This window comes from Macaca fascicularis, chromosome 11, assembly GCF_037993035.2.
Source record: "Macaca fascicularis isolate 582-1 chromosome 11, T2T-MFA8v1.1".
NCBI classification, from domain to species: Eukaryota; Metazoa; Chordata; class Mammalia; order Primates; family Cercopithecidae; genus Macaca; species Macaca fascicularis.
In genome coordinates this window covers 71,114,928-71,131,686 of record NC_088385.1, presented here as the reverse complement: position 1 = coordinate 71,131,686, position 16,759 = coordinate 71,114,928, and the positions used below count along the sequence as shown (strand labels likewise).

Here is a 16,759-nt window from a genome sequence, read left to right as displayed (position 1 = left end):
TTTTCAAGCCTAACACTGAAATACTTTTCACTATTATGATGAGGCACTGCCTACTTCTCAAAACTGGTCATTCTTTTGGGAATTTGTGGATGGATCATTCATGCCAGCAATATTCATAGATTCTAAAAATAGCTCCTCTACCCAGACTTCCTTAGGGACTGGTACACTAAAGCCCAGGTAGAATATAATGGAAAAAAAGACCACCTGGTGGAGATGGCAATGAGGTTTTTAATTATGACCATGAGAGGCTTTGCCAAGTTCCAAATGGAAAAGTAGTTTCTACTTAGGACTAAGCTGATGTACAATGTGAAGGTAATTGCTAATACGGTTTGATGTGGGGAAAAGCTACTCAGAATGTTTCCATATATTGGCCACTGTGTTAGTAGATTTTCGTGAGAGAACATGAACAAGAAGATTAAAAAAATATAAATAAATTTTAGCCCCCTAAAAAAATTTATCAGTAGATTCAATCCTTTGAGTTTACCATTGGTCCTCTTTTAGGTTCTTTGAAATGCTCTCAGAACAGGTAACTCGTTAAATTACAATGAATAATTTATTACTTGCTTTCCTTCCTTTAATGGAGACTGGAGAGCTAGAGTTTGCTGTGCAGAGAAGTTGGGTCCTGAAAGGACCATGGAAGCTGAAAGATGTCTCACAATTTAGCACTTGCTGAGTCTTGCTTACACTGATTTCAAAACTGTGGCCCAGTTGATCTCCAAACTTTTATCTACATTGTGCACTTCCATTATATGGATATTCGATTTTGTTTTCTTTATTTTTTTTTAAGACAGGGTCTTGCTCTGTTGCCCACGCTAGAGTGCAGTGGTACAATCTCAGTTCACTGCAACCTTTGCCTCCCGGGCTCAAACGATCCTCCCACCTCAGCCTGCGCAAGGACTACAAGTACATGCCACCACACCCAGCTAATTTTTCATATTCTTTGTAGAGACAGGGTTTCACCATATTGCCCAGGCTGTTCTCAAACTCCTGGGCTTGAGCAGTCTGCTCGCCTCAATATTAGATTTCTTATGGAGTATTCCACCAATGTTTTGAATTACCAGGGACCAAAAACATAAAAGTGAATAAAAAATGGTCCTGTTTTTGAGTAACTCATAACTTAGGGAAGGAGGCAAGCAAATGAGGAAGAAGGAAAATAGTTATAAGCAGATAATGATAATGAAATGTGAAAACGGATATAATAAGCAGAATATTGTAGGAAACCAGAAGACAGAGTGACATATTCTGTCGAGGGCATGACACAGGTAAAGTTTCATCAAGGAAGTAAAAAGCTTAGTCTTAGAGAATGGTTAGAAGTTTTAGGCAGAGAAAAATGGCTAGTGTGTTCCAAAAGGAGGGAAAAGCATGTGCTTGATCAGGTTTCTACAATATATCTAAACTCAAATAGGGACTTAGTAGAGCCAGGCCGGGCATGGTGGCTCATGCCTGTAATCCCAGCACTTTGGGAGGCCGAGGTGGGCGAATCACCTGAGGTCAGGAGTTTGAGACCAGCCTGGCCAACATGGTGAAACTCCGTCTTACTAAAAATACAAAAATTAGTTGGACATAGTGGCACGTGCCTGTAATCCCAGCTACTCAGGAAGCTGAGGTAGGAGAATCGCTTGAACCTGGAGGCAGTGGTTGCAGTGAGCCAAGATCGTACCATTGCACTCCAGCCTGGACAACAGAGCAAGACTCTGTCTCAAGGGAAAGAAAAGCAAAACCTAAAAAAATTACTAAAAGCCTCAAGATCATTAAATTCAAACCATTTCCTACAGCTTAAGATTTAGGTTAAAATAAAAGGTAGTCAGACATAGTTAGCAATAAAATATTGCCATGGAATACTTTCAAATTTAAATGATCAAAAAATGAATTGTTTTGCTAAACTGCAAATCAATTTATACGATTAAAATCTTAGGGTTTTTTTTTTTTTTGAACAAAGGTAAAAAACATCGTTTAATAGCATGTTCTCAATACTTGCTTACAAATGAACCCTTGGGTTTTATGAACCCTTGAGCAAATCCCTTAACTTCCTCCATGCCTCAGTTTCCTCAACTATAACATATAATCCCTATCTTCTATGGTAGGTATGAAGACCAAATGAGTAAATGTACAAAAAATGCTTAGAAAAGAGTTTGAACATAGGAAGTACTATGTAAGAGGCCAGGCGCAGTGGCTGACGCCTGTAATCCTAGGACTTATGGAGACTGAGGCGGGAGGATCACTTGAGGTCAGTAGTTCAAGACCAGCCTGGCCACCATAGTGAAGCCCTGTCTCTACTAAAATACAAAAATTAGCCGGGTGTGGTGGTGCAAGCAAAAACAAAAACAAAAACAAAAACAAAACAGAAATCATTGCCAACACCAATATCATGACACTTTCCCCCTGTATTTTCTTCTTCTTCTTCTTCTTCTTATTTTTATTTGAGACAGAGTCTCACTCTGTCACCCAGGCTGGAGTGCAGTGGCATGATTTTGGCTCACTGCAACCTCTACCTCCTGGGTTCAAGCAATTCTCCTGCCTCAGCCTCACAAGTAGCTGGGACTACAGGCGTGCACCACCATGCCCAGCTAATTTTTGTATTTTTCTTAGAGCCAAGTTTCACCATGTTAGCCAGGCTGGTCTCAAATTCCTGACCTCAGATGATCCACCTGCCTTGGCCTCCCAAAGTGCTGGGATTACAGGTGTGAACCACCATGCCTGGCCACCCCCTGGATTATAGGAGTTTTACAATTTCAATTCTTAACATTTAAGTCTTTAATCCATTTTGAGTTGTTTTTTTATAGTATAAGATATTCTGATTTCATTCTTTTGCTTGTGGACATCCAGTGTTTTTGGTTGTTTTTTTTTTTTTTTTTTTTTTTTTTGAGACGGATTCTAGCTGTGTCTCCCAGGCTGGAGTGCAGTGGCGTGATCTCGGCTCACTGCAAGCTCCGCCTCCCGGGTTCACGCCATTCTCCCGCCTCAGCCTCCCAAGTAGCTGGGACTACAGGCGCCCGCCACCACACCCGGCTAGTTTTTTGTATTTTTAGTAGAGACGGGGTTTCACCATGTTAGCCAGGATAGTCTCGATCTCCTGACCTCGTGATCCACCCGCCTCGGCCTCCCAAAGTGCTGGGATTACAGGCTTGAGCCACCGCGCCCGGCCGGTTTTGTTTTTTTGAGACAGGGTCTCACTCTGTCACCCAGGCTGGCATACAGCAGTGCCATCTCGGCTCACTGCAATCTCTGCCTCTTGGGTTCAAGTGATTGTCACACCTCAGTAGCTGGGATTACATGTGCGTGCCACCACTCCCGGGTAATGTTTTTTTGGTAATTTTTTTGGTAGAGACGGTTTTGCTGTGTTAGCCAGGCTGGTCTTGAACTCCTGACCTCAAGTGATCTCCCCACCTTGGTCTTCCAAAACGCTGGGATTACAGGTGTGAGTCACCATGTCTGGCTGATATCCAGTTTTTCCAACATATCCTTGTTGTGTATTTTTGGCATTCATGTGGAAGATCAGTTGACCATATATGTGTGGATTTCTTTCTGGGCTCTCTATTCTTTTGTTTTTGTTTTTCAGAGATGGGGTCGCACTCTGTGGCCTATTGTGGAGTGTAGTGGTACAATGGTAGCTCACTGCAGCCTTGAACTCCTGGGCTCAAATAATCTTCCCAAATAGTTGGAATTACAGGTGTGAGCTGCCATGCCTGGCCCTGGGCTCTCTATTCTCTTCCAATGGTCTCTATGTCTGTTTTCACATTAGTACCTTACAGTTTTAATTACTAGAGCTTTATAATATATTTTGAAATCAGGAAGTGTGATGCCTTCAGCATTGTTCTTCTTCCTCAAGATTGTTTCAGTTATTCAAGGTCTTTTTTTCTAGTTCCAATTTTAAAATTGGTGCAATTAGCATCTTTTTATCTTTTTTTTTTTTTTTTTTTTTTTGAGACATGGTCTGTTGCCCAGGCTGGAATGCAGTAGCACAATTTCAGCTTACTGCAACCTCTGTCTCCTGGGCTCAAGCGATTCTCATGCCTCAGCCTCCCAAGTAGCTGGGACTACAGGCGCATGCCACCACACCCAGCTAATATTTATATTTTTGGTAGAGATGTGGTTTTGCTCTGTTGGTCAGACTGGTCTCGAACTCCTGACCTCAAATGATCCTCCTGCCTCAGCCTCCGAAAGTGCTGGGATTATAGGCATGAGTCACTGCACCTGGCCTTTTTTTTTTTTTTTGGTAGGGGCACAGTCTCACTCTGTCACCCAGGCTGAAGTACAGTAGCACAATCTCAGCTCATTGCAACTTCTGCCTCCTGGGTTCAAGCAATTATCCAGCCTCAGCCTCCCAAGTAGCTGGGATAACAGGCGCCCGCCACCACACCTGACTAATTTTTGTATTTTTTGTGGAGAGAGGGTTTTGCTATGTTGGCCAGGCTGGTCTCGAACTCTTGACCTCAGGTGATCCACTTGCCTCTGCCTCCCAAAGAGCTGAAATTACACCTGTAACACCATGGCTGGCCAGCATCTTATTTTGTAACAATCTAGTTTGGATTATTATCAGGTTGTTTTTTTTTTTTTTTTTTTTTTTTTTTGAGACAGAGTCTTGCCCTGCCTCCCAGGCTGGAGTGCAATGGCACGATCTCAGCTCACTGCAACCTCCACCTCCTGGGTTCAAGCAGTTCCCCTGCCTCAGCCTCCCGAGTAGCTGGGATTACAGGCATGCATCACCATGCATAGCTGATTTTTTTGTGTTTTTAGTAGAGATGGGGTTTCACCATGTTGGCCAGGCTGGTGTCGAACTCCTGACCTCCAGTGATCCACCTGCCTTGGCCTCCCAAAGTGCTGGGATTACAGGTGTGAGCCACCACATCTGGCCTATCAGCTTGATTTTAATAGTGTATAAAAATTTTGCTTCCATATAGCTCTGTTCTCTCCCCCTCCTTTGTGCTATTACTGTCATACAGATTACATATTATACATTGTGTTCCCATCAACACGGATGTATAAATACTGCTTTAGGCAGTGGTCTTTTAATTAGATAGGAGATAAAAAGAGTTACAAACAAAATAATTCATTTCAAGGTCAGGCACCGTGGCTCACACCTGTAATCCTAGCTCTTTGGGAGGCCGAGGCTGGCAGATCGCTTGTAGTGAGGAGTTCAAGACCAGCCCGGCCAATATGGTGAAACCCTGTCTGTACTAAAAACACAAAAATTAGCTGGGCGTGGTGGCACATGCCTGTAATCCCAGCTATTTGGGAGGCTGAGGCAGGAGAATCACTTGAACCCAGGAGGCAGAGGTTGCAGTGAGCCGAGATTGTACCACTGCACTCCAGCCTGGGCAACAGAACAAAATTCCGTCTAAAGAAAAAAAAAAAGTCATTTAACTGTCTTTTATTTTTAACTATGTAGTCATTTTTTTTTTTTTTTTTTTTTAACCTATGTAGTTTTGGTTTTTTGTAGAGAGATGAGATTTCACTATGGTGCCCAGGTTGGTTTTGACTTCTTGGCCTCAAGCGATCCTCCTTCCTTAGCTTCCCAAAGTGCTGGGATCACAGGCATGAACCATGATGCTGAACTCTATGTAGTTATCTTTAAGAGATTTCTTAATGTGCATTCAAGTTACTCCCTAAGTTCTTTTATTTCAGCCTGAAGGACTCTGTTTAGTTAGTATTTCTTATAGGTTTGCTAGTGCCAGTATCTTTCACAAAGTAGAAGAGACCTCAAACCTATTCCATATTTTTCGTTTTACACATGAGGAAATCAATGTCAAAAGAGGTTAAGTGACTTGACTGAAGTCACACTGCTAGTTAGTAGTGGAAGCCACACTATAAATCAGATTTCCTGACTGCTAGTTTATAGTTTTCCCCACCATTCCAAATTTTTGTCAAGATGTCAACTGTGATTACCCAGTTTGGTGATGATGTACTTAATAATAGGGCACAAAAGAATGAATTAGCCTGTAAGAATTTAATTAGAATAATGTATTTCTGGTAATGAGATTGTTGTCTGCCTGATGGCTTTCCTTCAGAACACTTTAATATGGTTCACTCAGAATTCTGATTTCTAAGTGATTTTAATCCTGACCCGTGTACATTATTTTGTGTTAAATTCATTTTTTAGGCTTTCATAGTCTGAGGTTCTCTTTCATGTTTCAATCTCTCTTTGATGTCAGGCCTTTGATAAGATACTCCATAGGTGGACGATTCATGAGAATGCATGAGAAATGAAGACATTTGCCACCACACAAGCAAAATGGGTCAATTCAGTAATTAGGAAATCTGGAATTTGTGAGGGTTTTGTGACATTTGTTACAGTAATCATGTTTATGTTGTTCAGTAAGGCTATGAACATATGTTAGGCTAGGCATGGTGACTCACACCTGTAATCCCAGCACTTTGGGATGCTGAGGTGGGAGCATCACTTGAGTCAAGCAGGTTGAGGCTGCAGTAGCCATGACTATGCTACTGCACCCCAGCCTGAACAAAAGAGCAAGACCTGGTCTCAAAAAAACAAGGCCGGGCGCGGTGGCTCACATCTCTAATCCCAGCACTTTGGGAGGCTGAGGCAGGTGGATCAACTGAGGTCAGGAGTTTGAGACCAGTGTGGCCAACATGGTGAAACCCCCTCTCTACTAAAAATACAAAAATTAGCTGGGCGTGGTGGCATGCAGCTGTAATCTCAGCTACTCGGGAGGCTGAGGCAGGAGAATCACTTGAACCCAGAAGGTGGAGGTTGCAGTGAGCTGAGATTGTGCCACTGCACTCCAGCCTGGGTGACAGAGCAAGACACCATTTCAGAAAAAAAGAAAAAAAAAAGAGTGTCTGGCACAGTGGCTCACACCTGTAATCCCAGCACTTTGGGAGGCTGCAGCAGGTGGATTGCTTGAGGTCAAGAGTTCAAGGCCAGCCTGGCCAACATGGTGAAATCCCATCTCTACTAAATACAAAAATTAGCTGGGTGTGATGGTGGGTGCCTGTAATCTCAGCTACTTGGGAGGCTGAGAGAGGCAAGAGAATCGCTTGAACCCAGGAGGCAGAGGTTGCAGTGAGCCAAGATCATGCCACTGCACTCTAGCCTGAGCAACAGAGCGAGACTCTATCTCAAAAAAAAAAAAAGTATCTCTCCTTAAACATTGTCTCATAGTGAGAATACAAAAATTTACTTTATTGTAACATTGTCCTATCTCATAATGGAAGCAATTTTATTTTTAGACCCATAGTACTTTAGTTTCTTTATATCTGTATATATATTATAATATATAATAGAATATATGATGTATACCTGAGCCTTCCAAAGTGCTGATATTATAGTCATGAGCCACATGCCCTGCTGTTTCATATTTTGTGTGTCAGTTTGTGTAAGTTGAGAGCATAGGCTTCATTTTGAATCTCTGGTCTGCCACTCATTAGCAGTGGCAATTTAGGCAAGTAACTTAGTTCTCTGAGCCTTAGGTTCCTTGTCTTCCCTTATAAGATGGGAATAGTGGCTGGGTGCGGTGGTTCATGCCTGTAATCCCAGTACTTTGGGAGGCTGAGGAGGGCAGATCACAAGGTCAGGAGTTCGAGAACAGCCTGGCCAACATAGTGAAACTCCGTTTCTACTAATACAAAAAAATTAGCCGAGCTTAGTGGCGGGCACCTGTAGTCCCAGTTACTCGGGAGGCTGAAGCAGGAGAATCGCTTGAAACCGGAAGGCAGAGGTTGCAGTGAGCCGAGATCACACCACTGCACTCCCGCCGGGGCAACAAGAGCGAAACTCTGTCTCAAAAAAAAAAAAAGGAATAGTTTTAACAGCTGATGAAGTTGTCTGCAGATTAAATGATATACCTGTAAAGCACTTAAAGGATCATGTAATGAGTGTTCAATGAATGTTAGTTCTTATATTCTATGTGACATTGTTTCAATATTTCATTTTTTTTTTCCTTTCCCCATCTTCATGCTGGAGAGAATCTGGCCACAAGGATGAGAATTTTTATGAATCCTTTGAAGAGGAAGGATGGGGCAGTGGGCTGACCTCTCTCTGACTTCTAGCCTGGGGTAGGACAAAGCCATGCAGTGCCCAAAGGAGGCAGAATGAGAGTGGTCTAGGCAGCCAATGGCTCATGCCTGGGTATGGTTATCCCACTGTGTAGGGGGCTCCCAAGTCTGCCATCCTGCTTGATGATTCACTGAAAGGACTCACAGGATTCAGAAACGCTTTTATATTCACAGCTACATTTATTACAGTGAAAGGATACATATTAAAGTTAGTAATGGGAAAAGGTGCATGGGACGAAATCTAAGAGAAACTGGGTACAAATTGCCAGTGTTCTTTTTCAGTGGAGCAGCATAGACCTGCTTACTTCTCCCAGCAACGTGCGACAACATGTACAAAGTGTTGCCAACCAGGGAAGCTCACCTCAGCCTTGGTGTTCCATTAGTCCCATAGGCATGCAAGGCCTACATGAGTGAGTGACTTCAGTTACTCAGACGCCAGCACCCCCAATGCCTCTTCACTGCTCCCCACCCTTGAGCAAAAACAGGTGTTTACAATAAATCACATTGTCAGGATAAACTTATCTGGTCCAACTGGTACAGTATGGTCCAAGGTTTCAGACATGCAAAAACATTTTTAAATTTTTTTTTTTTAATTTAAGAAATTTTTGTTTTGTTTTTTTGAGGCAGGGTCTCCCTCTCATTGCCAAGGCTGGAGTGCAGTAGCTCAATCTTGGCTCCCTGCAACCTTGACCTCCCGCAAGTAACTGGGACTACAGGCACATGCCATCACACCTGGCTAATTTTTGTATTTTTAGTAGACACAGGGTTTCCCTATGTTGCCCAGGCTGGTCTGGAACTCCTGGGTTCAAGTGATCTACCCACATCGGCCTCCCAACGTTTTGTGATTACAGGCGTGAGCCACCGCGCCTGGCCCAACACTCTTTAACAGAAAAAAAAAAAAAAAAAAAAAAAGCAAAACGGAAATAAATTTTAATACAGCAAATGAAGACAGCATTTTGCAAATTTATTGCTCAAAGGAATTATCTATTTGAGGAAATCATCATGTTACACTTTGATAGATGAAATGTTACAGCTTTTACACCAAAAGTAAAAAATGAAATTAAAGAATGAAATGGTTACCAAGGTAATGCAGGTCAGGGGATTAAAGGTGAAGGGTCATACATTATTAAAAAGATCCAAAAGGATGACTGCATCATGATCTCTCATCAGTGTTCCAACAGTGGCCTCGTGCTAAACTCGAACATTTAGGCATACATTCAAGCACCTTTTTCCGCAAAAAGATTTGTACATGACTACTCTGGCTATTCCCATGATCATCTCTAGGTGGCATGGCATTGAGAACATAGTAGGTGCTGGTTCCAGAGAATACACTTCGAGAAACTCTCCTCTGGCAACCATTTCCCCTCTTCCTCCTCCTCTCGAAGGGACCCCTAGCGTGCGCCCCAAAACACTTTTATGGAGCAGAATATCCCAAGGTTTCGAGATGATCTCTCCATCGGGGGTCAAAGACTAGTCCTGATTCAAGGCTTTCTTTGGAACAGGTATTTAAACAACTCAGCCCTGCTGAGTTAACCCTTTCCTTCCCACTTACCTGTCCTTTTAGCCTCACAGATTGAGAGAAGGTGCACCTCGCTAGGGAGCCAGCATGTTGGTTTTCCTTCAGCAGGTAACATGGTTGTTTTAGAGTTTTCTCAGTGCCCAGATTTTACTTTGAGAATAGTAATTCGCGCATCACTTGGTTCCAAACCACTTGAGGGTTGTACATTCAGCACTGTCAGAGGTATTTAAGCCAGAACAATTCCATCTTGAATAGGGGCTGTGTAATATGGGGCTACGACCTACTGGGCCACATTCCCAGGAGGTTAAGGCATTCTAAGTCACAGGATGAGACAGGAGGTCAGCACAAGACACAGGTCATAAAGACCTTGCTGATAAAACAGGTTGCAGTAAAGAAGCCAGCCAAAACCCACCAAAACCAAGATGGCCATGAGCTGACCTCTGGTCTTCCTCACTGCTACACTCCACCAGTGCCATGACAGTTTACGAATGCTGTGGCAACCTCAGGAAGCTATCCTACATAGTCTAAAAAGGGGAGAAACCATCAGTTCCAGGAATTTCCCACCCTTTTCCAGAAAACTCATGAATAATCCACCCTCTGTTTAGCATATAATCAATAAATAACCATAAAAATTGGCTATTTTTTAATGGAGTAGCCTGTGGAGTAGCCATTCTTAATGCTTTACTTTCTTTTTCTTTTTTTTTCTTTCTTTCTTTCTTTCTTTCTTTCTTTTTTTTTTTTTTTTTGAGATGGAATCTCGCTCTGTCGCCCAGGCTGGAGTGCAAAGTTGCTTTCACTTTGCAGTGTGGACTCACCCTGAATTCTTTCTTGTGCCTGATCCATGAACCCTCTCTTGGGTTCTGTATCAAGACCCCTTTCTGGTAACAGCACCTTCCAAAGCAAGTTTTAGGCCAAATATTACATCATAAAGACCTTGCATATATTACAAAATGTTATAATTTATGACAGGGAGTGAGAACTTAGGAGACCATTTGCAACTAACTCCAACTTCCCCAGCCCCAGTTTCTAAGGTGAAAAGACAGCTAGTTGCTGTTACTGGAAAGAGGTCCCAATCCAGACCCCAAGAGAGGGTTCTTGGGTGTCATGCAAGAAAGAATTCGAGGTGAGTTCATAAAGTGAAAGCAAGTTTATTAAGAAAGTAAAGGAATAGCTGGGCAAGGTGGCTCATGCCTGTAATCCCAGCACTTTGGGAGGCCGAGGTGGGCAGATGACCTGGGGTCGAGAGTTTGAGACCAGCCTGACCAACATGGAGACATCCCATCTCTACTAAAAATACAAAATTAGCTGGGCATAGTGGCACATGCCTGTAATCCCACTCAGGAGGCTGAGGCAGGAGAATCGCTTGAACCTGGGAGGAGGAGGTTGCAGTGAGCCGAGATTGCACCATTGCACTCCAGCCTGGGCAGCAAGAGTGAAACTTGATCTCAAAAAATAAAATAAAATAAAATAAAATAAAATAAAAAATACAAGTAAAGGAAGAAGAGAACGGCTACTCCATAGGCAGAGCAGCCCCAAAGGCTGCTGGTTGCCCATTCTTAATGGTTATTTCTTGATTATATGCTAAACAAAAGGTGAATTTTTCATGCCTCCCTTTTTAAGACTGTATAGGGTAACTTCCTGAGGTTGGCATGGCATTTGTAAACTGTCATGGCACTGGTGGGAGTGTAGCAGTGAGGACAACCAGAGGTCACTCTCATCACCATCTTGGTTTTGGTGGGTTTTAGCTGACTTCTTTACTGCTACCTGTTTTATCAGCAAGGTCTTTATGACCTGTATCTTGTGCTGCCCTCCTATCTCATCTTGTGACTTATTATAGAATGCCTTAACCTCCTGGGAATGCGGCCCAGCAGGTCTCAGCCTCATTTTACGCAGCCCCTATTCAAGATGGAGTTGCTCTGACTCAATTACCTCTAACATTACCGTTTTTATTGGTGTGGCATACAAGTACAGTGCTGGGCCAATAATAATTTTTTTTTTTCTTTTTCTGAGATGGATTCTTACTTTGTCTCCCAGACTGGAGTGCAGTGGTGTGAATCTCAGCTCACTGCAACCTCTGCCTCCCTGGTTCAAGCGATTCTCCTGCATCAGCCTTCTGACTAGATGGGATTACAGGTGCGCACCACCACACCCAGCTCATTTTTGTATTTTTAGTAGAGACCAGTTTCACCACATTGGCCAGGCTGGTCTCAAATTCCCGACTTCAAGTGATCTGCCCACCTCGGCCTCCCTAAGTGCTGGGATTACAGGTGTGACACCACACCTGGCCCAATAATAATTGTATGCAATTATACTTAAAAGAGTTGATTTATCAAATGTATATAAATAATGTGATTTCATTGTTATACCAACGGTTTTTTGTTGGCAATTCTTACGGAAAAAAAAAAGTATGTGTCCTGATTTGGACTTTTAAAATTATTTTCAGGTATATATTTCTTAGATATTATTGCCTGTGCTAAAAAGGGTCGGGATAAAGGCGGTTCTTTCAACTTTCATAAACAGTCCTAAAAACAAATTTGATGTTATATGAAACATAAAAAATCTTAACTTATTTTCAACCTAAATAAGCTAAATAGCCATTCAAAATAGAATTTTACTCACCATACTTAGAGCTTATTTTAGGACAGTTAGAAAATTTTAAAATTATTTTATAGGATCTTTACAATATCTTTCCTATCTATCTGTCTGTCTGTCTATCTATCATCTGTCTGTCTACCTACCTACCTATTATCTATATTTTTTCACATTTTGGGGTTAAATGGAAGGTTTGGTTTTTGAATTTTCTTTTTTATTTTTTGAGATGGAGCCTTGCTCTGTCACCCAGGCTGGAGTGCAATGGCTTGATCTCGGCTCACTGCAACCTCTGTCTCCTGGGTCAAGCGATTCTCCTGCCTCAGCCTCCCAAGTAGCTGGAATTACAGGCGCCTGCCACCACGCCCAGCTAATTTTTGTATTTTTAGTGGAGACAGGGTTTCGCCATTTGGCCAGGCTGGTCTTGAACTCCTGGCCTCATGCAGTCGCTGGCCTCAGCCTCCCAAAGTGCCGGGATTACAGGCATGAGCCACTGCGCCCGGCCAGTTTTTGAATTTTGTAAAAATATCTCTGATGTAAACACAAAAAAATATTTCTTTAAAATTATACCATGTCTAAACTAAATCGCTAGCAAGGGATTGAATTCAGCTTTGTTCCTCTTAAGAGCTTCTTTTCGCTGGGCGCAGTGGCTCACTCCTGTAACCCTGGCACTTTGGGAGGGCGAGGCGGGTGGATCACTTAAGGTCAGGAGTCCGAGACAAGCCTGGCCAACATGGTGAAACTCTGTCTCTACTAAAACTACAAAAATTAGCCAGACATATTGATGGGTGCCTGTAATCCCAGCTACTCAGGAGGCTGAGGCAGAGAGAATTGCTTGAACCCGGGAAGAGGAGGTTGCAGTGAGCAAAGATCACGCCACTGTACTCTAGCCTGAGTGACAGGGCGAAACTCCGTCTTAAAAAAAAAAAAAAAAAAAAAAAGAGCTTCTTTTGTTTCTTCAGGCACTGAGAGCATGTTCTTTGGATTAAGCTTTCCTGCCTTGTTCAGTGCTCACAGTGGAAAAGCTTTCAGAAAACTCTTTACCCCCCAGTAGATGTGTCAATTAGACTTGCTTGCTCCTGAGTGGTCCTCTCTGGCTTCACAAACATGCTGTGATCTTTACAAAGAGACATTTTTTAAACAGAGATTTTTATTTTTGAATTTTTTTTTAATTTTTAAAAGTATAAAGGAGGAAATAAATCTTTTCCTTCTACCCATCTTAGGTTCATTGGCTTGGGGCCCTTGTAACAAAGGATAGATTAACAAGAGAAAAACATACACATTTATTTCAGTTTCATGTGACATGGGAGCCTTCGTAAGGAAATGAAGATCTGAAGAAGTGGTTAAACCTGAATGTTTTTATGCTTGGTTTGATGAAGAGAGGAAAGTCATGGAGAAATATAGTAGGACAAACAAAAAGTATGATCTCAGTGTAACAAATTGGAGAATGTTAGGCCTATTTGTTCAGAGACTTTATCCTTTCCTCTGGATACAGGGAGGGCACCTTTCGCATGAGGGCTCTGTGACCTGCATCAAAAGAAGGTTAGAAAATTATTCCTAGATTTTATGACCTGCTTCAGATCAAGGTCAAAGAGTGCTTCCTGTACATGTCATTCCTCAAGTTCCTTCAGCTTAAAACAATCAATCTGGCGAAGTGCCCTATTTTGGGGTAGTATGTCCTGAACTCCATCATAAGCAAATAAGGAAAAGAAGAAACCACCCTTTCTCTAACACTTTACCCTCTTTCCTCAAGTCCAAGTTGAATTAAATGTTTCTGTTAGAGTTTTGTTCTGTCTTACAATTTTGTGACCATAAGTTTTGCAACTGAGATTATTATTATTATTTGGAAACGGAGTCTCACTGTGTCGCCCAGGCAGTGGTATGATCTTGGCTCACTGCATCCTCCCCGTCCTGGGTTCAAGCAATTCTCCTGCCTCAGCCTCCCAAGTAGCTGGGATTATAGGCGTGCACCACCACACCTGGCTAATTTTTGTATTTTTAGTAGAGATGGAGTTTCACCACGTTGGCCAGGCTGGTCTTGAACTCCTGACCTCAGGTGATCTGCCAGCCTCAGCCTCCCAAAGTGCTACAATTACAGGCTTGCGCCACCATGCCTGGCTGAGATTATTATTCTTACTTTTGAGACAGAGTCTCATTGTGTTGCCCAGGCTGCATTGCAGTGGCGTGATCTCAGCTCACTGCAATCTCCGCCTCCCGGGTTCCAGCAATTCTCCTGCCTCAGTCTCCTAAGTAGCTGGGATTACACGTGCATGCCACCACACCTGGCTAATTTTTGTATTTTTAGTATAGATGGGGTTTCACCATGTAGGCCAGACTGGTCTCGAACTCCTGACCTAGTGATCTGCCTGCCTCAGCCTCCCAAAGTGTTGGGATTACAGGCGTGAGCCACTGCACACAGCTGATATTATGATTTCTAAATCAATCAATAAGAGAGAAAGGGGGAAATGAGAAATCACAGTACTTTTGGTACATAATCTTTTGGCACTACCACTATTCATAGTTTCTTTTTATCACATCTGTCATCATCCCGCCTTTTACATACGCAAATATGTCCACTTGTTTGTGTGACAACTATCAGTGTAATCACATATCACCTTACAGTGATGGAGGCCTTGTAGGGTATATAGAATTGGCTTTCTTTTCTTTTTTTTTCTTTTTTGAGATGGAGTCTCCCTCTGTCACCCAGGCTGGAGTGCAGTGGCACAATCTCAGCTCACTGCAGTCTCTGTCTCCAGGTTCAAGCAATTCTCCTGCCTCAGCCTTCTGAGTAGCTGGGATCACAGGTGCGTGCCACTAAGCCTGGCTAATTTTTGCATTTTTAGTAGAGATGGGGGTCTCACTATGTTGGCCAGGGTGGTCTCGAACTCCTGATCTCAAATGATCCACCTGCCTCGGCCCTGAAACTATTGGGATTACAGGCACGAGCCACCTCGCCTGGCCCGAGATCTTGTCTCTACAAAAAAAGTAAAATAATTTAGCCCAGCCTGGTGGCATGTGCCTGTAGTCTCAGCTACTCAGGAAGCTGAGGTGGGAGGATCACTTGAGCCTGGGAGGCAGAGGTTGCAGTGACCTGAGATTGTATGACTGCACTCCAGCCTCGGCTACAGAGCTCAACCCTGTCTCAACAAAAAAAAAAAAAAAAGAAAAAAAAAGAAAAAAGAAAAAAAAAATTGATTGATAACACATATTTCAGTTGTCTAATATAATAAGGCAAAGCACCCCTAAGACTGATACATAGGCAATAAAAGCATCAACAAATCTCCCATAAAAAATTTCTGAAATATTTATGTTATTACAACTTACTTAAGAACTTACCTACACGAATTTAAGCTAAGGAACACTGAACATCTCTTCGGACTTGACAATTCTTCCCATGAAACAGTAGTAAGTAGACCAAATTATTTCCAGCCTCCTCTTCTCATAAGTTGAAAGACCACATTTTTGTGCTTTTTTTTAGGAGCCCGCTGATAAATCTCAAAGATGTCTTAGGTGTAAAATATATCCTGAGATTTTAATATATTTCTTTCTTATAATTAGAATCTTATTTGGGGAAGGCAAAAATCAAGTGTTTATTAAAAGGGATTTTCACTTTTGGTTAAGAGAGAATCATGGGTGCCTGAGAAACAATGCCTGGTTACCTAGTTAGTCAAAGTGACAATAAAATATTTAATAATAGGCATAGAAAGCAACATGCTTGAAAAGAATGTTAGATATCGTGAACTCCCAGCTTCTCTTCAAAGAATCAGTATGTCAGTATGTTCAGCTCTCTTATTCTCTGTTCTCTATTTTAAAGTTTAACTTCTTGGTTGTCTTCGTCCCCTTCCCTCTAGTTTCAGTAAACAACTTTCCTGCTCATTCTAATCAGTAGTTCACATCTGTTCCCCTCGTCACCTGCTCTGTCCTGACACATCCTGAGTTACCTGTTCTGTAACCATCCTTCGTGCCAAACTACTCACCCCACCACTCTGACTCGTACCCCTGCTGTCTTTAAAATAGCCAATCGGAATTAGCTTAGACTGTGCAGTCCAACCCTAGCCAACAGGGGAATGACACAGGAGTAGGATCTACCTGCGTCAGGAATAAGAACCCCTTCCCCTCCCTCGTTCAGGTGTGCGCTTGCCATTGCTCCATCCACCAGTTGCACCCTTCTATGGAAGTGACAATTGTCTTGCTGAGAAAATTCTTTATCTGAGCACTCTTTCTTTTCAGCACTGAGGAACAAGCATTTGTTTCTAAGAAGAACCTCTTTCACAAGCATGGAAACTTTGTAAATGAGCACATTGATTAAACATGACCAAAATATATAACCTCTCTGTAAAATATAAAAATAAGCTTAAATGTATTATTATTATTTTTTAATTTATTATTTTTTTTTGAGATGGGGTCTCGCCCTGTTGCCCAGGCTGGAGTGCAATGGCATGATCTCGACTCACTGCAACCTCCACCTCCCGTGTTCAAGTGATTCTCCTGCCTCAGCCTCCCGAGTATCTGGGATTACAGGTGCACGCCACCACATCCGGCTAATTTTTTGTTTCTTTAGTGGAGATGGGATTTCACCATGTTGGCCAGGCTGGTCTCAAACTCCTGACCTTGTGATCCACCCAGCTCGGCTAC

At 42.5% G+C, this 16,759-nt stretch overlaps 1 protein-coding gene across 11 annotated transcripts in view; it reads left to right on the top strand.

Moving 5' to 3' along the window:
• C11H12orf56 (chromosome 11 C12orf56 homolog) overlaps positions 1-16,759 on the top strand; it is a 114,947-nt gene that overhangs the window by 15,348 nt on the left and 82,840 nt on the right. The window lies entirely within an intron of this gene.